The 22,258-nt window shown below is 42.9% G+C and overlaps 2 protein-coding genes and 1 long non-coding RNA gene across 14 annotated transcripts in view; 1 reads left to right on the forward strand and 2 right to left on the reverse strand.

Annotated features, from left to right (window-relative positions):
* The window catches only part of PEX16 (peroxisomal biogenesis factor 16), a 239,331-nt gene that overhangs the window by 71,420 nt on the left and 145,653 nt on the right, over positions 1-22,258 (reverse strand). The gene's annotated exons all lie outside the window — the stretch shown is intronic.
* The window catches only part of PHF21A (PHD finger protein 21A), a 218,285-nt gene that overhangs the window by 40,450 nt on the left and 155,577 nt on the right, over positions 1-22,258 (reverse strand). The gene's annotated exons all lie outside the window — the stretch shown is intronic.
* On the forward strand, positions 179-20,980 carry LOC138163875 (uncharacterized). The gene is made up of 3 exons (XR_011168950.1): positions 179-1,537; positions 13,739-13,817; positions 20,664-20,980. It is a non-coding gene; the product is annotated as an uncharacterized lncRNA (long non-coding RNA).

Here is a 22,258-nt window from a genome sequence, read left to right on the forward strand (position 1 = left end):
CACCCCCTGAAGGTCATCTGGAAAGTACTGTGTATATTGACGGGGGGAGCACTTGGGGAGAACAGATGTTGAAACCTGACCTCTAGTCTCTCCTGTTCCTCCTGGCTAGAAGAAAGAGTGGACTAATGCTCTGAGGGGTCAGATGGCTGGACTGGGGAGAATGTGTAGGCTGGGCTGAACTTATTCATTCTTCAGAGACGGGGTCAAGTTTTAGTCCATATAAGCATACTAGCCTGGAACATGGACTCTTATTTCTCTGACGTGGGGTAGAGAAAAGGGGAGTGAAGGAAAAGTACAAAAGCAAGGGTTAAGTGTCTTCCTGTTCGTGTTCACATTCCTGTTTAGGGTTCTAGCGCATCTTCCTGCACTGTGTCCTGCCAAGGACCTCTATCTACAGCATTCTTATTTATATTTTCAAAATTCCACCAAATATTCAAAAAGCAGCACTAATGTACTACTTTAAGAATTTTACATAGGATTGAAAATGTAAGTTAAATCCTTATTCCTGAATGACTTTTCAGAAAATGAAATATGAAATGAGGGCCAATGTATTGAAAAGGAAATTCTTACACACCCTGCAGCACTTCATCTGCGGACAATTGCATGTTCAGAGCGTGTGAATGACCAAAGAACAAGTTCACCACAATATGGAAGGCTTCTGAAGCCTCTGACTTTCAAACTCTCCAATGCCCATTTCTTCTGCATGGAAAGAAAAGTGATGCTAATACCAAACCTTCTCTCTGGGGAGTGGGGGGTAGGGGCATGGGTAAGTCAGGATTTTAGATGCAGATTTTATTGTTTAGTGACTGCCAGAACATTTAGACATTTAAGAATTGAATAATTATTTAGAACTGCTTTCAGCTCTGTACCATCAGACATTAAACATGTTAACAAACTCTAAAATGCTATGTCAGCAGTTAGCAGTTGGAGAAAGGACTGCTCGAACATTTACAGAAACCAGTTCAAATGGGGGGGGGGAGAGGGAGGGAAATCAAGAGGAAATAATACAAGACCAATGTGACACCTGCCAAAAAATGAACTCTGAATAAAAACAGCACAGGAGACTAAATAATTACTGTACCAGGCACAAAAGGCAAGGGTGATTTTCTCTTCTACAGCCATCCTTAGGAAATTCAGTGTGAATGGTGCCTCCAACTGCCTGCCTAACTGAAGCGAGCCAGCAGCAAGAGACAATGCAAGGACCTTGCTCACACCGGGCTATGTCCGACAGAAGGGAACAGTAGGGAAAAGAGGGAGAAAGGGGATAGAGGCTTGAGTACTCCTCAGCCATATGGCTTAGCAAGGTGACAGCCAATCAGAGCAAGAGCTAGCTGAGTGGGAGTCAATGCATCCACAACTGTTCCTCCCCCAGGGCCTGAAACAAAGCCCACAGAAGCTTGGGAAAAACAGGATCAAAATCCTGACAAACTTTCATTAGTCCTCCGGAGGGGAAAAAAGGGAAGATGAAGAAAAGAAGGAAAGAAAGGCAGCCAAGAAAAGGGGCTCTGCATGCAGCCTGGGGTATGAGTCAGATCATGTAAGTTGGGGAAAGTTTTTGTTTGTTTGTTTTGTTTTGTTTTGTTTTGAAAGGCAGATCACAAAGCCTAGACTGAGTGCAAGTGGCCATGGCGTCTCTGCAGTGAGAATATGCTAGCTGGATCCTGGAAGGGGTGATGGTAGTGCAGAGGGCAGCCAATACTTTTTGTGTTTCACTGAAATAAATGTGGAGAAGAATATGATTGCTATGGTTGTTTAAGTTATTTTAAACACTGTCTACTAAAATACAACAACTTCAACAGCCCAGGAGTTGCGCTAAAGTTTGAGGGCTCCTTGGGTCTGGGGAGGCTGATATATTCATTTTAAAGGGGTCAAGCTTAGGCAGTTTTTTTTTCCAGAAGACAGCCAAACCTATAGTTCTAATATGAGTCAATGGAATGTAGCAGATCCCTCCCATCAATTTCAGAGCAATCCTATGTTTCAGTGGTACTTTTATGTAGTAGATAAAGAGTGGGGGCAACCTCGAGCTTTAGAAGGCACATCTGTAATGTACGATGTAAGATCACCTGAAGTTCACTAATGTCCCTTGTAAAAGGTATCTTCCTTCTATCTCCTAAATCTGTGAACTTTAATTCCTTTAATCAGAGAAATTATGCGTTTTGCAGGCAAACGGAATGTCTTCTAACTCTTTAATGATGATTACACTGTTGTAAGCAGTTTGACATTTTCGGCATTAGACACATGTAAGAAAAACCTTTCAAACTTATCAATCCCTTTGGAGCATTGCTCACAATCCTGTAGCTATGTGAAAAACCCACTATTCACAAACAGGTCATTTCTTAATCTGGCATTTACAACCTAATGAGAGTCTAAAGACAGAAAAGACAAGGAACAGATAAAATGTGGAGGTGGGGGTGGGGAAGGAACAGAAGAGAGGAAGAAGGGAAGAGAAAGTTAAGAGCCTATAGGTGTCTCTCCATACATTCTTCAGAAAACAATAGATGGTCCTCCCCGGCCTCTGTGCTGGCTAGTGGCAGCTCCCTTCAATCCATCTGTCAGGTGCTGCTCCATAGCCCAGCATGTAATTCTGAGGCCCAGATCCCCTGACATCCACATCACTAGGTCTCATCAGGGCTTGTTCAGGCAGAAGAGTTCACAGAGCCTCTGACATGCCATGTCACTGTTTCGAAGACAGGTAGCCTTGGTAATCAATATTGTGACATTCAGCGATACTATCATCTTGTTCACACGACAGCAGGCCCAATCTCAAAGAAAAACACATGGAGATTTGTTGGTCCGATTCAGCAGAAAGTCAGGCTGGCTTCTCTGCTGCTTAAGCCAATTTTTCTAGGCTCCCATGCCCTTGTACAGTGGGGATGCCAGATGGAAGGATTTTTTCCTCTTAAAATCAGGCCACGAACATCTTTCTCAGTTAAGTCTCACAGTTCTGCTTTGAAATAGGGCTCCTCTCCTTGGCCTCACAGGGGACTCAGCAAGGTTTGTTCATCCCAAACGTAGACGTTGCCGGATTTCCCCTGGCCCTTCGTTCCACTTGGTACAGAGCTGCTTCCTGCTGCAGCCTCTCTTTTATTCTGACTATAAGCCTAGCACCGATCTCTGCAGGGTCGGCTGGATCACGTTCCTGAGTGGTGTGACCAGGGATAAACCACCACCACACAAACAGCCTCTTCTGCCCAGTGCAACAGTGAAGGTACAGGACAGTGCTTTTGAGGACAATCTAGAAGACGTGGAGAAGTGGCTGACTGATCTGCTCTAACTTTCCATCACCTCTCGGAAGCCAAATCCTAATCCCACAAGTCTTCACTACCACAACATGGAGGGATTCTCCCTGACTACTACAGGTATACCGACTGCTCAGACCGAGACAGACAAGGAAACTCAGTTTTGAGTGAGGAGAAAACCCGTAACTCAAGAAACTCACATTTGCTGATGAAGCTGAATTTTACTCCAAGTAAAAACCCTACTGCTGTCCAATGTGAAATTTAATCACTGCATTTATAAATAATACAGAGAGATATCAACACCACGGCTGTAGAAAGCAGATATGATGACAGTTTCCGGAATACTGTCATATATTTATCCTCTAAAGTGGAAGTTATGTGTCACTGACATGACTCGGCAGAGGCAAAACCACAGCTGGAGTAAAATATCAATGTTATCTCGGGGAAAGGAAAGTGTGTATGAGGATTCCTCTTACATATGCAGAGTACCTTCGAAAAGTGAGATGAACACCACAAACTAACCCCTTCTAATACAGAGGTATTCAATGAGCATGTCTGCAGCAAAGTTATTAGAAGGAACGTTAGGGAGGAGACACACAGTAGGATTCAGATGGAGGAGGAAGTTTCGTCTGTGGGAGTAGCTGTAAAAATAGGCTTAGCTAAAAATAATGATACTTTATTCACTTTCTAAGGCTCTAGAAGGTTTTCCCCAAGCTTCTCTGGTAATCATTACAGTTGTAGTTAGATAAACAGCCTCAATCTTCTCACAAATACCTTCAAAACACCACCTGTTTGCCAGAGGCAGAAGTCCTAACTTTTTCTTTGCTGTTATTTAAAAAAAAAGTTTTATTTATGTCTTTTGGGTTTTTTTAATGCCATAATCACTTCCTAATATACTTCCCCTCCAGAATCTACCTTTATAACAGATAAAAATAGTTAATCAAAATCAACCAATAAAATAACTACATCTAACAGTATAGCCAGTGTCTCTGACCTGTAGCCAGTCCCCTAGAGGAGTTGACTTTATCACCTGTCCTCTGGAACAAAGGTTGACCGTTGCATTTAATCTGATTCCAAGTGCCTTTTATTTCCCTTTCATTATTAGGAACTTGACACACACATATACGTACATACATATTACATATATATATATTCCTCTATACAATTAAGCATCGAAAAAGTGGACTGTACATGAAACTATATATGTAGAGTCTGAGGTTTGTTTTCTTTTTTTTTTTAATCCTAATTTTAATAGGTTAGTTGGATCTAACACTGTCCTTTGGTCTGTGTCTCCCGAACTTCCTTCTGTGCTCTCATTTACTTTTTTTCTTTCAGTCACTCACCAATCAATGGGTATATATTTCAATTCTTGTTACAAAAAAAATTGTTGCTGTGAATATTTTGTTTCTATGAGCTCATCAACAGCCATCTTTTTTAAAATTAAATTTTATTTTCAGTTCAAAATTCTTTCCCTCTTCCTCTTACCATCCACTTGAGAAGGCAAGAAAAACAAAGTCCATCACAAATATTTATGCTCATGAGGGAGGGAGGGAGGGAGGGAGGGAGGGAGGGAGGAAGGAAGGAAGGAAGGAAGGAAGGAAGGAAGGAAGGAAGGAAGGAAGGACATGTGCTTTGATCTACACGTGTAGCTGAGTCCATCATTTCTCTATCTGGAGTTGGATAGTATTTTTATCATAAGTCCTTTGAAATTGTGACTGGTCATTATGTTGATCGAGTTTCTATGTCTTTCAAAGCTACAAAGTACAAAATATAATACTGTTGTGAGTGTATAAATGATTCTCCTGGTTCTGCTCAATTCACTTTGCATCAGTTCTTGTAAGTCTTCTAAGGTTTTTCAGATTCTATCCCCTTTATCATTTCTTATAGCACAATAGTATTTGATCCTATTTACATACCACAACTTTTTCATTTATTCCCCAGTTAATGGCCATCCCTTCAGTTTCCAATTCTTTGCTACCACAAAAAGAGTTACTATAAATATTTTTGTACATATGAGTTCTCTTCCTCTTTCTTTGATCTTTTTGGGATATAAACCTAGTAATATTTTCACTGGGTCAGAGGGTACAAAGTGTGACTTCTATTTATTTATTCATGTTCCTTTCTTCCTTTATTTTTAAAACAAACAAAAAAAGCATCAATATCACTACCCCACTGATCCTCCTCTCCCCAAAATAAAAACCTTCCTCTGTAAAAATTAGTTATATTTACACAGAATAGACACATTGGCTGAGTCTGAACGCGTATGTCTCACTCAATATTTCTAGTTCATCTTTCTGCCAAGACATAGGAAGCATAATCATCTTCAATCTCTTAGAGTTGTGATTGGTCACTGTGTTGATTATATTTCTTAAATCTTTCACATTATAAAGTTGTGCTTTACAATGTTATAATCACTGTATAAACTGCTCTCTTGGTTCTGCTCACTTCACTTTGCACCTTCATATATGTCCTATTAGGTTTCTCTGAATCTATTATTTTCATAATTTCTTGTGGCACAATAATACTCCATTATATTCATATATCATAATTTTTTCAGATGCCCCTAAGAGGCTTTTTAGCAGTATTTTCACTTATACAACTACAGTCATTGTGCATATGGTTCTATTGGTTCTAAACTTAACTTCATTTTGTGTCATTTCATGTAAATCTTATGTTTCTATTAATTTTTCAAGTCTGTCACCTAATCCCATTTTATATCACATGGTGGGCAGTACATGTTCTCTACTAAAGTAGACTCACAGATTTAGAATAGGAAGGAACCTTAAGAATTCTTCTAGTCTATCCCCTTTTATTTTACAGATGAAGAAACTGAGGCCTAGAGAGAACCTCACAAGGTTATAGACACTAGGTAGCAAAGCTGGGGCTGGAAACCATGTTCTTTAACTTCAAAACACTTTTCACAAATGGTTCCCTACCCACTTAAGATCACTGATACTTTCATTTTGGAAAGAGTAATTTGTTTAAAAATACTAATAAAAGTTGAATTGAAAATTTTATGATAGTTCTGTTGATAATTGTAGTCTGTGCTCCCAGACACTTAGCTTTTTTCCTAGTCTTTAATATTTGGGAAGATAGACAAAACTTAAAAAAAAATCCTGCTTCCTTTAAAATGCCTTTGACTTTATGTAAGTTAATTATATAAAAGCAACAGTTTGAATAATCCAGGTAATTTTTTTTCCTGCAATATCAAGATTCTCTGGATAGATGTTTAACAGATGATGGAGACTGAATATGTCATATTAATTAGATGAGCTTATTTTATTTAATTAAACAATATTCTTTGGAATTTATTCCTTATTTGATTTTTTTAAAATGCTGGTATTTGCATTTGGTTTTCCATCCTATCTCCACGGGGAATTAGAACTTTTATTCTTAGCAATAACATCTCTCATCTCCATAGGGAATTATTTGATACTGACTGAAATGAAGTTTACAATTTTCTTATCAAGTTTATTTACACTCTAAAAGGTAAACTTTCTTCCTCCCCCAACATTTGCCTTTAAAGACAGTTTTGCCAATCTAGGGACCCTTCTAAGATCCGGAAGACCATTCCTATTTTGTCTAAAGTAAGCAGCAGCTGTTCTAAAGAGATGCAAGGTGCCTTAGGGCAGCCTACATATCCCAACATGCAGTATAAAACATTACTGGAAGGAAAAAAGAATGTTGTATGCTGGGAAGTGTAGTCTCCCATTACAAACTCTTTTCTTTTTTTTAAAGGCTACAGTGGTCTAAAACTTAACTGTCCTGTTTCTGCCTTATGGCACTCTGCTAGGGCACTTTACCAGGACAGGGACAAAACAGTCCTTCAGGGCATCAGTTAAATTGATGTGACATTTCTTTTCACTGTCAGAAATGTTCTAGCAATATAATTTTCATCAGACAAGAGATTTTTTTTCCTCTGTTAGAGGCTTCAAACACTGTTTCCCAAAAAATTAGAAGCACAACCAAAGGTCAGGATTACGAAAGTAAATGTTCAATCTCGCTCTTCGGCTTAAGAATCAAACCTGTTCTAGAAATCCTTTTCTATGCAGGCTGAATCTCTTTAAGTGCAGCCTGGATTTCCGATGGCTCCATAGTGGGTCGGGGTCACGGAGCACTTACTCCCTGAAATGGAAGCCAATGTAAATGTAGCCTAACTCACCAAACGCTTCACCATAGATGGTAAACAGTCGGAGAGCAGAAGAAAAACCCTCCATGACCACGGAAGACAATACAGTTTATTTGCTGGCTAGTACAAAAGAGTGCCGGAATCCTCCCTTTGTCTCCTCGTGAGTTGTGACAGAGGTTATTAATTTGCACATGGTTCAGTCAAATGTGTGCCCCCTTTGCAACCCATCTGTTACTAGTACTACTGTATGTGCTCAGCAACCCTCATCATTCATAACTCCGCAGCTCCACCCCCACTTCAAAGGAAGCCTTGGCCACACCAGCACTGGCCCAGGCAGGGCAGCAACGCTCTCATTCTCCTACCCCAAAGCTACTAGAATTTTCCCCACGAAAGAATAACCTTAGGAGATGGTTGCATAACAGTTTACTCTGAATGTTAAAATACGGTCCAAGTACAGCTATAGTACCAACATTTCACAAATGAAATCGTGTGTGTGTGTACGGACAGAATGCCACAGAGATAAAACAGCTTGTTTTCTTTCTACTTCCAACCTTGGAACCGATTTGAAATTAGAGTAAAAAACTCTCTATTTTCACAGATATTCAGGACAGAAGCTGATCTGACTGATCAGGCTAAATTCTGATGCAGAGTTGTGCTTCCTCTGAAACAAGTCTCTTCTCCCAAGGCCAGTATATGTTTTAGAAATGATGAAGTGTATGAGTTTTAAATCTATTTTATGGGTTGATTAAAAAAAGGGAAAAGAAAACCACCAGATGCATGTAGAAGGGCACTGTACTTCAGACTACACCTGGCCATTAGAAATAGCAAATATAGTATCTTAGTTATGCAAAATGAAGCATATAGAAAATACCATACGTTCAAATATAATCAAACATGCATAGTTTTTTACTATAGCATTTAAACAAGGCAAACCTTAAAAATCATTAAAGATAGAAATGCCACACGGGGTTATAATTTAAAAACTATACTCTGGTCTGTCCCAAACATACTTTGGGTGGTTAATAAATAATAAATTACTATTATCAACACTAGAGCTAAAATAAAAGGTTTCTTAACCCCCAGCATGAGGGCTTCTTAGCACTACAAAGAACTCTCTGTTTGAGCTGCTAAATTTATTACTAAGTATCTGTGCAATCATTTCAAGAGAAAAATGGATAGTGTCACAAACACACTTTTTGACAAGACCTCACATAAAATGCACCCAGAGGGAGCGATCCCATCACCTCCATATGCTGCCAAGATGAGGGGGTGCTTAACTCCAGGGGCTGGATCTTTGAGTACATGTGACTGAGAATGCCATCCACTCTCCTGTGGCAGAATGATCTCCTTGGAGGAGAGATGGCAGAAATCTGAATGTGTCCTTTAGAGCCTCACAGGTGGGCTGTTTGCTTACACCTTTTGTCAGGCGCTGCTTTATTAAAGGTTGAAGAAAATTTTGAGAAGGAGAGGGGAAAGGGACAACCATTCATTCTCTTGAGAGATAAAAGATGCATTTCGTTACATTTTCAAATATTTCATAAAACCTTAACTGTGGGGGAAAGGGCATTTTTACAAGCTAAAATTTTTCCAAGATTTAATCTCTCAAAAATACATAAAAGCAATTAAAGACTTCACAAAATAAGATATGAAGGACTTTTCAGGATAGAGTAAAAATGTTTTTCTTGCAAGTAAGGACTGTTTCCTTCCTTGTCTTTAGATCTTTGGCACCTTGCATCATGTCTGGTACAAATGCCTTTTGCCTGACTCATTTCCATGCTGGGTATCCTTCTTCTGTGTCTAGCTTACTGACTGACAGCTGGTGTAACTGCTCAGTTCCCTCTCCTGAGACATATCCCGGCCCCTCACCTCCCTTTGCTGAGGTTGGTGTAGGAGAGGGGTACCCACTTACTGCTGAGCAGAGAGACTCAACCATCCACACCACAGAGCGAAGCTCACATGTCAGTCGGGCTTTAAGGTTTCTAAAGTGCCCAATGCCCAGGGTTTCAGGTCCTTTCTCATGAATCCTCTGACAGAGCAGCAAGAGCAGCACCTTCTCCTTGTACGGGGTTTCCAAGAACCCTGAGGTCCCTGCAGGGTCTGAGCTTTGCCCACACTGGTGACCTAAGGATCCACCTCTCCATTGGGCAGATGAGGAAGCCTGGGGAGCCTGAGCTTTTCCAGAAGCATCAGAGGCAGAGCCAAGTCCCAGACCTCAGGCTCCCAGCTCAAGACCGACAGACATCTCTTGGTTTTCTGTCCCAGTTACTCCCCTGCACTCTTTCTGGTGGAAGGGAGGTTCCTGTCAGCTCTCTGGAACTAGAGACCCTAGGGGCAGCCCTCTGGTTTACGCAGCTGCAGTTACTTGATTCCCCTGATGTCGTCTTTCATTCTACATCAGGCTGTATCAGACTTCCTGTTTCTCTAAATTCCCTGTTCACTGTTTCTTACAGGGCAAGATCTTACTGCATGCCTATCTATGCACAGTTGGTTCAGCCATTTTCCAGTGGATGAGTATCTACTTTCTCCCTCGTTTGTTACCACAAACATGCTGCTAGCAATGTTTCAATGTATGTACATGGGACTTTCTTTTTGTCCGACTTCCTTGGGGTCTAAAAACATGCAGTAAGCTCTTGAGGTCAGCAAGCGTGGAGAGTCCTGACAGCTTTCCCCACAACCACCCCCTGAGGGAGGCATCACTGACTGTATCACTGTCTCTGTTTTACTATGAAGTATACAGAGCTGGCCAGGAAGCCAGGAGGCTCTGGGTTCAAGGCCTGCCCCTGAAACACTGACTGGGTACCCCTGAGGAAAGTGCATCAGCTCTCAGGGCTCAGAGAGTGCCAGACAGCCCTGGTAGCAGGAGTCACCACACCTAAGAGCCCTGGGAACCAATGTCACTTTCCCTTTCCAGACGAGGACCAGGAAGGGAAAAGGAAAGGTAAATGCTTTCACCTCCAGGTCCAGAACGTTTATTATTCTGCCTCTCCTTTTGGGCCTTGGAGGCAAACCGATCCTTTGTTGGTTTCCAGAAGTGGGGAAGGGGGTTGAGGACAGATGAGAAGCAACTCTCAGGAAAGCCTTCAATTATTCAGCTCCTGTTTTCCCCCTGTATTATACACTTCCAGGAGAGGGAGGAGGACACGGGGTGGGGGAAAGAATTAGGCTGCCACACTTGGGGCATGTCAATTAGTCTGCTGACCTCTCGTCTCCTCCTCTTTAAAGAGCTGAGGTATGCTTAGGTGATCTTCGAGGTTCTGGCCAGCTTAAAAATCCCTGGAGTCAATTAAATGACAACAAAGCCACCTTCTACCAGGGATCTATTAAGACAATAATGACAAAGACAACATCAACTCTAGACTCCCAAGGAACACCCTGGGGTCAGCACAGATTAATCTCAATCTCCGATCTCTTCTACTTCCAACAGCATTGTACAATGAGCCCTGACATTAATAATAATGACCCCAGGCTGCGCAGGAACCTTCCCCTACCAAAGAATGGTTAAATTAAGTTCACTAAGGCAGGCAATTGGAACCATGCATTTCAGTATGATTTTCAACAAGGTGCTGAAGCAAGAGGGTTTTCAGGTTTATCCACAGTTAATTAGAAAATTCAATTAACATTCTGTTTAATCAAGGTTTATAATAATGAACGAGTTGGAGGAAATGAATTTAAAAGTAAGAGATAAAGAACTGATGTGTAGGGATAAGTGCTGGGGAGCAGGAGTCAAGAAGCCTCCAAGGGATGGTGGCTCTGCCACTTAGGAAGGCTGTGTCCCCACAGCAGGCCGGTCACCCTCTCCGGGCCCTAGCTGCCTTATCTGGGAAAGGAGGGGCTTGGGCTGGGAGACCATCCTATGCTCCTACAAACATCAAGGAAACGATTCTAGAAATGAGTGCACTTATTCATTCCATAAATGCTTATTAAACGCCTACTGTGTGAGGTGTGACCTGGCGTCCAGAGCGCCTTCCACCTCTTCACCTGTGGCACTGCGTGAGCCTACAGCTCACCAAGTCGGGCTGGGGTGGGAAGAAGGGGTGCAGCACACCTGACTGTGTCATACTGCCCAGGAAACAGATCTCCACTAACTAATGGCTGGTGACCAAAGGGTGCCTGTTTGGCTAACACCAAGCCCCTGCGGATGAGGAGTGTGGGGGACTCGCTTGTTCACTTTACTCACGTGTTCACACACGTCTGATGAATGAAGCATCTTGCATGTACAACAGCGTGTATACAATATGGAATAAAACTAAGGAAATGAGAAAAAAAGGTCGTAAAGGGTCACATGACTGTGCCAAGCCATCAGAGGGCCTCAAAGTACTTTACAGAGGATTAAGCCATCTGACATCTCAGGCAGACGGACTTCAGCCAACTTTGGATGTCAAAGCTGAACTGCACCAGCTCCTCCCCAAGTTCCCAGTGCTCCCTAGATCTCCATCTTGGCCCTCAATGCTGTCTATCTTCCCCTCCTGCCTGTGACCACAACTTCTACACCTCCGTGCCCCACCTGCTGACTGGATGTCCCCCAGCCCTCTCACTCCTGTCGGCACCTGTTCTTGTACCTGGTGCCCCTCTGTTCCCATGGGTTCAATGGCCACGTCTGTGCTGCTGGCTCCCAGATCTGGTCCTAGCACCGCCGGCCGCGGGGCTCCCCAGCTTTGTTTAGTCACTCTCCCATGAGTCCAAGCTGGCTCCAGATTTTGCTTCTATCTCCACGATGTCTCCTCCATCCACACAGATGCCACCCACAGGTGGGCCTCTTCCCTTCTCACCTGGGACTACCTGCACAGCCCCCACTTGGCTTCTCTATCACAGCTCTTGCCCCTCCCTGACCCATCCTTCACTCAGTCACCAAAGCGTAGGCTTCACTGCATCTTCCCCTGGTCAATACACTTCAACGGCTCCCTACTTTTCTATAAACCCCTCTGGCCCTAAAAGCTCACTAGCCCCTGGCCTCTTGAGACTTGTCTAGTCTTCTTAGACTTCATTCACCTCCAAACATCCACAGTCCAGCCTGACATACCAGCTGTCCTTCACACACAGTGTTCCATCTCTCACCTTCATGGCCTTTGGGTGTCCCCCATCCCACCCCTGCCCTCCCTGCTGGCCTATACTCCCTCCAGCCCTGCCCGGCCTATACTCCCTCCTCCCGGCTGCTTTTGGGAATCTCTGATCTCCTTCAAAATCCAGCTCAAGTGTTACCTTCTACATGAAGTCATTCCTGACACCCTCCCCCAAAGACCTTACATTCATTTTGTATCTGCTCGCTCGCTCTCTCTCAGACAGGGCATCTGGAAAGCACTGCATAGGGATTCTCATTATGTCGAGTGTAGTGCAGTGTGTGGGGCTGCACTTCTCCCCCTGCCCAGCACCTGTAGCCATGACAGTGGACTACAGGGACGCAGAGAAAGACAGTTTCTCAAGGAGCTGCTAAGAGCATAGGCCCAACTCCCAGACTCTCACCCAACACTGACCCAGCCGAACCCTGCTCAGCATAAGAAAAATAAAATATTAAGTCATTCAATTTATGCAAGAAAAAAGGGTATTTATGTAGAGAATGAGTAGGCCAGACTTCTCTTCTAAGAACTTAGTCTTTTGAGTTAAACCTAAAAAAACTGAGAAGAAATCATTTCCCTCCAACAACTTCCTTAATGAATCGATGATTTAAAAATGTCAAAGTGATAATAATGCCTAGCAATGACATCTCTCAGTTCTCTAATAATTCTCTACCCATTATTGTATGTATGAGGTAAGCTGAGGCAGTAATCATGATTTATCTGCAGGCTAGGCCGGGGGAAGGTGAAGCCAAGAAAGGGTAAATGTTAGGAGGCAGAGATGGGCCGTAATCAGGTATCCCGCCCAGTGCCTGGCTTTACAGAACATGTGCTTCATGAAGTCCAACCCACTCAAGGAAGGAGTGAAGTGACTTCCCCAAAGCTACCAGAAGCAAAGTGGGAAGTGAAAGATGGATCTCCCAAATTCTCAACCCCTGGTTTCTCTCCGGCCCCTCGGTGGCTGTAGCTGGGTCAGTAGGTAGCAGCAAAGCCTGAGTGGCTGTCACTGAAGGCCCCTTTCTTCCAGCTGAGCAGGGACTGTCACCCTGGAGCTGTCCTGTTTGGAATCTCACTCTATGGAGCAGGAAGAGCTGACTTTAGATCCTACTGAGCTCCTTCCATCCTTGGAACACTTGCCATAATTCTGACACAATTACTACCACTGAATCAATAAGAGAGAATCTGGTACAATTTGGGTCTTCAAGAACTTTGTGGCCATTCAACATAAAGCTGTAAATAATCTGAATTTTATTTATTAATGGATTTATCTAATTATTGCAAAAAATTCCATCTCTTTTTTCTTTTCCATAAACTATCAGCGTCCCTCCTGTGAAACCTGGCTGCCCTCCCCCTCCTGATCACCTCAAGGAGGACGGCTCAGTCAATAAGGGCTGCTGGGTAAGTGACACGGCCATCATTCCCGCTTAGTCTCCACAGGCCTAATGTATGTGATGCTGAATTTACTTATCTCAGGAGGTAGTGCAGCCTTGCCAAGAGCAGTTACATGTTTTAGACTTTGTAAGAACAAGATGTCAGGGGTTTGGTTGTTGTTCCATCAGTCTGCAACACCTTATTTCAACTCTATGCTGAGCTGGCAAAAACACTAAATCAACCTAGCTCAGCTTCCCCTTCGGATGCTGTGGAAGCAGGAAGCCTCAGCAATGCTTGTGAGCAAATGCAGCAGCCTCCTGCCACGCAAATTTATCCACTTATCACACCCCTTCCACGTCTCCTGTTCTCTTCTTTCCTTTTCTGTCTCTGGCCTCCACAGATGCTTTTCCCCTACTGGAGATTTCTTGTGGCATTTTCCAAGAAAGGACATAAGGATCTAACTGTGTCCCAAGCCCACAGAGGCGTATATAATCTCAGAACCACATGCAGCTCCTGGGAGGAAGGCCCAGCTGTCAGACGGCACTCACACTTCCTACGGTTTGCTAAGCTTGGGCCCTGGGAACAGAAAAAGCCAATTGCTTCCATTTCTGTTAGCAGAACCAGTTCCATTAACAGTGGCTGGGAAGGCAGGGCAAGTATATTAGTTATCTGATGGACACAATGGGGCAGACTTGCTTGCATGCAGTCTGCTGGCAAAGCCACTAATCAGGAGGAAAAGAAAATAGAGCAAATTGAGTGGAAGAGAGGATGTGACATGAAGGCACCTGGTTAACAAGGCGGTGTTCTCAGGCTTTCCTGAGCCGATCCCCTCCCCGGGAAGGAGGCTCCCAGCCCCGGCTCTGGCTTTCCTGTCTTGATCTGAGGCGCTGAGCCTCTGCTCCCAGGTTTAGAAAAGATCAGAGCCCTTGTCAGTGTCGCTGAAGGGAGAGCGAGATGGAGTGCACAAGCAGTTCATTTTTCTTTATAATTACACTCCATTAACCTTCCACACGAGAGCTCCCCTGTGCTTTCGCACCAGCAGCACCAACTGGCTGTGTGTGATAAGGCTCTGTGGGCCGGTGCGGCCAGCACCCGGCACAAAAGGAGCCCTGAATACTGCCGACTCAAGCACAAGACGACCCCGCTCCGTGCCTCGCCGGCAGACATGTTTGGCTCAACAAGACGTGTGTGGGGACACCCCACACCAAAAAGCACAGAGCTGGAAATCAGGCAAGGAGAGAACCGGGAGCTCCACGCGAGGAAGGGCGTGTGGCCAGGCTCTGGAAAGTCTTCGTAACACCCAGACAAAACACCACTGTTCTGGGGTTTGGGACACAGGAGACCACGGCACTGGACAATCAGATCATCTCTGAGTCCGAGCTGCCGGGCCAAAGGTCATGACTGGCTACAGCTCCTCCTCCCATAACTTTTCTGGGGAAAAAACACTGTTTAAGAGGCAGAAGTAGACCCTTTTTTTGGACAGTGGCTATGTAAATGACAGCCTTTTCTGAAAGAGACGTACTGCATTAATAAATACTGCTTCTGTGATTTTTAAACTCTCTGCCAAACATGTTGTTTTTCCATATGTTCAAAGGTAGACCAGTGTTTGTCTACCCTGAGCAAAGGCTACAGGCACATGCTTCTACAGATAAACTGGAAACCAACTTGGGAAGGTAGACAATGAATGCAAGTAATCTTGACTGGAATCCAAACCATTTAAGAAACAAAAGGTGCTTTAATTACAACCTGCCTTAACAAATGTATAATATGGTGTAATGGCATTCAACTTTAATGCCATCTAAGAAAAAAGTTTTCCCATCTCCAGCTTTCTTACTATTTGGGGAGCAAGCCTTGGACAAAGCATCTCAGGAATTTCCTCCAGGTACAGGGGCACTACTGCTCTAGAGGCCCCAGGGCCAGCAGTTAGCACAATCCCACCATCACAGTGTGCACAGGGCAGTAACTCAAGTGGCGTGCCTTTCCATTGATCAGTTTAGGAGGCTGTTCTTGGGGGATATGAAACTGCAGCCAAGTTCTGTTTTTGAAAAGTCAAGAGATGCTAAGGACGCCTGAAGAGGTTTGGCAGTCATCTTTGGGCTGATTTCATATTGTGAAGGCTGATGATGAAATTTAGGAGTTACCCTGCCTTCTGCACTCCCCAGCCCCCTTTCTGGGGCATGCAGCTTGCAGCTAAGTGATTCTGAATTCTTAAAGTATATTTTAACTTCACTTAATACTATAATGCATTCTAGTGTTGTCTATCACGGTATCCCCTTCTCAAAATATAAAAAGGATGTCTGTAATTTCAGAGTGAATTTTTAGGGCCTCAATGATCAGAGGTGGTGTGTTACAAGTGGCATGTTAACAACACGCACAGCAAAGATAAGGAATGACACCTGTCACCAGGGAAATAAAGTTAGTCCTACCTCTGGAAAGGCAAGAGGGAGGAGCTCCACCTGCTTGGTGGGAGGGCAGCACCCTGGACAGTAATATTTCTAAGTCATTTCCCAAGGAACAGCCCATTATGAACACAGGTACATTCAAATTCTACTCTTTACATGCATGTTGAAAAACAGACAAAAGCCAATCTACCTGTTCAAGTCCTGTGGCTCAGACTCCTGGCTATGGCACCTGCTGAAGTGTGCTGCCTGTCTCCCTGTGCTGGGCAAACCTGCTTCCTGTGGCAAACTCCTTTGATAATTCCACCCCCTGATCCCGGGCCCCAGGCCCTCTGAGCAAAGTCCCACAATGAGACTTCAATGGGCCAGAGTCAGCACTTACTCTCCCTCCTAGCCTGCCCTGGAGTCCAAAGCCATAGCTGCTAGAGGCCAGTACACACTGGACAGCTCTGAATGCAGCGCTTGAGACACGTGAGGAAAATGAAAGCACGCTCTGGCTTCTGTTACAGCATTTTAGAAACATCAGCAGCCATCAGTCCACCACACAGGGATACACATGTCCTACTGTGGCGAGAGGCTGAAAGATTGCTGAATCCCAGCGGACAAAAGCAGGCACTGCAAAAACAAACCCTTCTGGCCTTCTTTGTTTTAAGGATTGGCAACTTGATTCATAGCTGGGCTCCCATCTGTGGTATCAGCACAAATTTAAAGCAGGATTGGAAAAGGTTCCCGGTACAGAGTTTGAATCGTTCACAGCCATCAATCTGCCTTGCTATCTTGCCTGTACTTTGCCAAACACTTTTTCATCTGAAGACTGAAATGAGGCTAGGGCCATGAAAAAAGTGGCTGGTATATAGAGATGAAAACCAATTAACAACATTTACTGAAGGCCCTATGATGGGAAGGGAGCTATATCAAATGGAAGGAGAATCAGGCTTAGAGTCACGTGATGTAGGTTTGAATTCTGGTTCTGCTACTAACTAGTCATATGACTGGATTGTGATCATTAACATCCCTCAGCTGCCTCATCTGTAAAATGAGCTGTTCTACTTCCTGGGGTTGTGGTACAGAAAAAAAAAAGTAATTTGCAAACTTCAAAGTGCTATATAAAGATATGCTAAGCATCACTGTTACCACTGTTATTGTTTACTATATGGCAGTATAGAGTGGATAAAGATGGGTCAAAGCCAGGAAGCTGGGGTTCAAGTTCTGCCCGTGACATGTCCTTGTGCCTGTATTACCCCTGGGTAAGCCACTTGGTCTCTCACTGATCAAAGCAATTCTCTAAGTCTATAACTTGCAAAGGAGACGATAATTTACCAGTGATGGAAGCAATTCCTCCCCATGAGGTCCTTATGAGAATCAAACCAAACGTCTGGGCCAAGGGCCATCCCCGTTTCCACAATAGGAACTCACAAATCTATTGGCAGACATGAAACAACTGCAAAATACTTTTACTAAGCGTCGGATCAATAAGAATAAACTAATGCTCGGTATAAGCCGAGCTCCCGAATCTGAGCAAAGCAGTGAAGAAAGAGAAGCAGTGTGTTACCTTGGAGAGAGCCCTTGAGTGATGCCTAAGGCAAACACACCCACTGGGGCTCCAAGCCAGGTAACCCCTTTCACCTAGAGAAAGAGAAAGCTGTTGCACTCAACTGCTGGATCTCCTTCTCAAAGTGGGGTCAAGCACAAGAAATGCCAACAGACATGGAGGAAACCATCCTGGGTCAGGTTTTGTGGGACACAAGGGTTTGGACAGATGTTGGCGATGAAGAATGAGAAAGCTGCCACTTGCAAGACTAAGGACAGGATATAGGTGAAAAAATTATAAATAGGAGCTTTGAGGAAACGGAATATGGTATTTCTAGTTTAAATTGATAAATAAGACAAATTATGACCAACCACCAAGCAGGAGTCAAAACAAAGACAATGAAAAAGGTACACTACTAATTGTATGCTGGCTTCTGTAGACTAAAAACTGATTATTTAAGAGCAAAATGTAATCTGTAGTAATTTACTAGCTATCTGGCTCACTTTTAACAAGCATGTTCCAAAATGCCTGTTGTTTTCTCCAACGTACTGGGGAAATTCTGTATGGAGAATCTATACAAAGACATGGATGATAAGCCATGATCTGCCTTGGTGGAAGGTCACAGATGTGGGATCTTGTCAATGTGGACATTCCCTCTGATGATGTAGATCACAATCCACCCATGTCTTTTTATCTTATCGGACTGGTCTACATCCCTTCATTAGCTCACCAGAGACAGTGCGACCAAGATGCTGAGAGCCTTGCTGGTTTTTTCTTGACATCACAAGGATCCCAGGGAAGCACATGGGCTATCTACTGGTTACTTCTTGATCCTGCTGCTCGACCAGCCCATCATCTTATTCATTCACATATTCCTTCATCACCTCTCTTGCTCTGTTCTCCTTGGAAATCCACCATGCCACCCTCCCACGGTCTTTCAGGTGATACTGATGTTTGGTCTTCAGAGACTCGCAGCTGTGCACTATGATTCACCACCTAGAATACTGGTATCAAGAAGACGGGCCTTTATTTCAGGGAGAAGTTTGGGATCACTGAAAAGAACATGCAGTCTCCCAAAGTCAATCTTGCCTCCTCCAAAACGGGCAGGTTTTCATATTAGAAAACAGTCGCTACAAAACATACTGTTTTGGAGCTATTACAAAACAAAACATCCTAGCTAATCAGATTTTCAGCAAAGTGATAAAGAATATAATAGAAAATAATTTGTTGACAGTTACTTTACTTAAAAGAATCATAAAATGATACAGAAAAACAAATAAATTTGTCTATGACTCTGAAGTCAAGCATCTTGGTGAGTGGTCGGTAGATACCTTATAAAATAGGAGATCTATCATGTTTTGATATCACTGGCCACAGGGCTGGAAAGTTCCTTAGAGATTATCTAGGCTAAAAACCTCATTTGACAGATGAGGAAACCAAGGCCCATAGAGGTTAATAAGTCATAGAGGTGGACAACTAGAAACAGATCTGGGATTCGAACCCTGGTCCTCTGACTCCAAATCCAGCATAGTGTCCACTATACCATATTATAATTCAGATGAACCAAGAGATTTCAATTCTTGTCATAAATGATGACCGTGTGCTTGTCCAGTAGTATCTGTTGGCTATAATGAGTTACAAGCAGATTCATCTGAGCTACAGAAGGAATGAAACAGTGAAAAGAACAGTGATATGCTACATTAGCGTTTCTTTTACCACGCATAAGAACTCAGATAAACAGCTAATAGTGCTAGGGACAAACAAAAACCACTCACGAGCTAACACTGCATTTTTTGGTTTCAAAGAAAATAAGAGGAAGAGAATGAACGGCACAAGGTAGTTTTTCACCCCACGATGCTTGTACTTTCAGAATCTCAGTGCTGTGTTGCCAGATTTTCAAGAGAAAAGCTGCATCCATCTGAGCTAGCTGGTACAACAGGCCATAGGAGAAGGAAACCAATAAGAAGCCCTTCAGAACTGCACTTCTTGGGGCTGTCATTCGTGCTAGAAAAACGTCACTTTGAAGCACTGTTTGCATTCCATTTTTAACTAGAGGGAAGAGGATGGAGGTCTTCCGTTTCTATGACAACCCAGATGGGCCATAATACAAGATACTTACAAATGTTCAATTGCAGAGATGCCAAATCAAATTAAGGCAGAGTTTGCACTACTTCACAAAAACTACAAGAAAGAAGAAACCCACAAAATACTTAGGGCAAAAATCAAGCCCTTTCTAGGAGTGATGCTGAAGCATGGACTGAGGAATGTACAATCCCTCTTTTACCTAAAGTAGAAATACATACATCCATTTTCAAGACATAAAAATAAAGCTTCAATTTATGGTAAATAAGTGTTTTCATTAAATCTTTACTATGGGAAAATTGTCACAACATTCATGGTCTAAAAAACTGTTCCCAAACAACATGAATTTCATGAAAATTTCCAAATAATTACATCCTGGCACATATTTCACTTCGCTGATTTGGAATGGCAAACGTGGCTCTGTGACTTTCCCTTTGGGACTTCCTTAGGATTTGTTTCTGCAATGGTCTGTCATGATATTAGTGTATTTAGCTACCACAATAATTATGAAATGGATAATTAATATCTTTAGGAGGAAAATGACATGTAATTTGTACTTCTTACCTTGAAAAATCAATCTTTCCTACAGAGTGGTCAACTACTACATGTCTGTAAGTATTCCTATGAAACGGTGACTATATTCTAAGGCTAGATAAAGAGGGGAAGATTAGATTACCCGATAATGGTGTAAATGGAAGGAAATCCTGAAATGCTAAGGCCCCAGCTGAGAGCTGAGAAGATTTCTTTCTCTCCCTTTACCACAGAGGTGGGAGCCTACAATGGGTTTGGAATGTTGCATACAATGTCAAAGAAGGATAGCACTTTAGTTAGTTTTGCTGAATGCTTTTTTTTCTCTTTCAGATTAAAAAAAAAATTGCTAAAAAAGATGGCTTGATGAGTTTGGAAGAGAGGGAGAGATGTGGAACTGATTGTGATTTAAAAACAACATGCATCACGATGGGTACAGGGCACAGCATTACACTGCCAGACCTGTTCTCTGGGCTGGCTGGCTTTGCTGAACTTTCTTCTCTTTTCTATGGTTCTCTCGTAGTGGAAGAGGAGCAGCTATATTGTGGAATATGTGTGGTATAAAAACAAAAGATAGAAAGCAACACAATTTTATTGAAAAAACAAAGTGCATCTGAAAATTTAAAAAAAATTAAAAAATCCGTAAGTACTATTTTGAGTTGAGTGTTCCTATGTGGTTCCCCTTAGTGAAGTTGTGTGTAAGAGTTTTAAAAAAATCTGCTTTTTATTCAAAGTTATGATGGGAATTGGGCTAAATATATGATGTTTGAGGTCCCCTGCAGCTCTCACAGTGACAGTGACATAAAATGTATCCTGGAAATACATCCATCTGTTTTAGAACTCCCTATAGCACCTATCATATGATGTCATCTGCATGTGTCTCAGTCCTCCAGCAGGCTGTAAACTCTATCAGGGCAGGGATGTTTCAAAGCTCTGCACCTCCTTCAGTAGCCACTTCAGTGTTCTATAGGTAGAAGGTGCTTAATACGTGTGTACTCAATAAATGGTTAGGGATCGGATATTAACTTTCCCCCGAAGTTTACAAGTCTATTTTCTTTGAGGGGGAACAGTGCAATTGGGGTTAAGTTACTTACCCAAGGTCACACAGCTAGTAAGTGTCAAGTGTCTGAGGCCAGATTTGAACTCCAGGGCTGGTGCTCTACTCACTGCGCCACCTAGCTGTCCCCTACAAGTCTAGTTTTTAAAAAAGATAACAAATGAGCACAGCTCTAGCTCCATGGGTTGGCCTAGATGAACTCTATGAATTTATTCTTTCTGCCGTAGGAAATATACTGACACTCTCTACAGGGGAATTTCCACCCTCTTTTGGACCTGCTGCCTAATTTTGTAACAGACTCTTCACTTTCTCTTAATAGTAAACCATTTATTTATTCATTTAAATTTTACTTGGAAGGCTTTGGATATTTTTACATTGCCATTGTGGACATTCCATACTGACTTAAAGGTGAGATTTGAAATTACCAGAAGAAATTCTAATGGAGAATTAAAACAAATTAATAGGTGATAGTTTTTTAGAAACATGAATTTCTAAATTGAATGGAGTTAGATGTGGTGGTTCATGCTTAGAATACCTACTGCTGGGAGGCTGATGTATGTGGCTCCCCTGAGCTCAGTAGTTCTGAGTTTCAATGGACTAGGATAATCAGATGTCTGCACTAGGGCAATACCAATATGGTGAGCCCTCAGAAGCAGGGGAGTGGGGAGGGAGGGCCCACTTAAGGACCAGTGAAGTGGTCCAGGTTGAAAATGAAGCAGAATAAAGCTCCCATGCTGATCAATGGTAGTCAGTATATGGTTGCTGCACTTCTGGACTGAGTGAGATGGGGACAACAGGAAGAAAAAAAGGAAGGAAAGAAGTGGGGAAGGAAGGAAGGAAGGAAGGAAGGAAGGAAGGAAGGAAGGAAGGA

Source organism: Petaurus breviceps, unplaced genomic scaffold, assembly GCF_028583685.1.
Source record: "Petaurus breviceps papuanus isolate PSGF00001 unplaced genomic scaffold, PetGlider_PUasm1.0 188, whole genome shotgun sequence".
NCBI classification, from domain to species: Eukaryota; Metazoa; Chordata; class Mammalia; order Diprotodontia; family Petauridae; genus Petaurus; species Petaurus breviceps.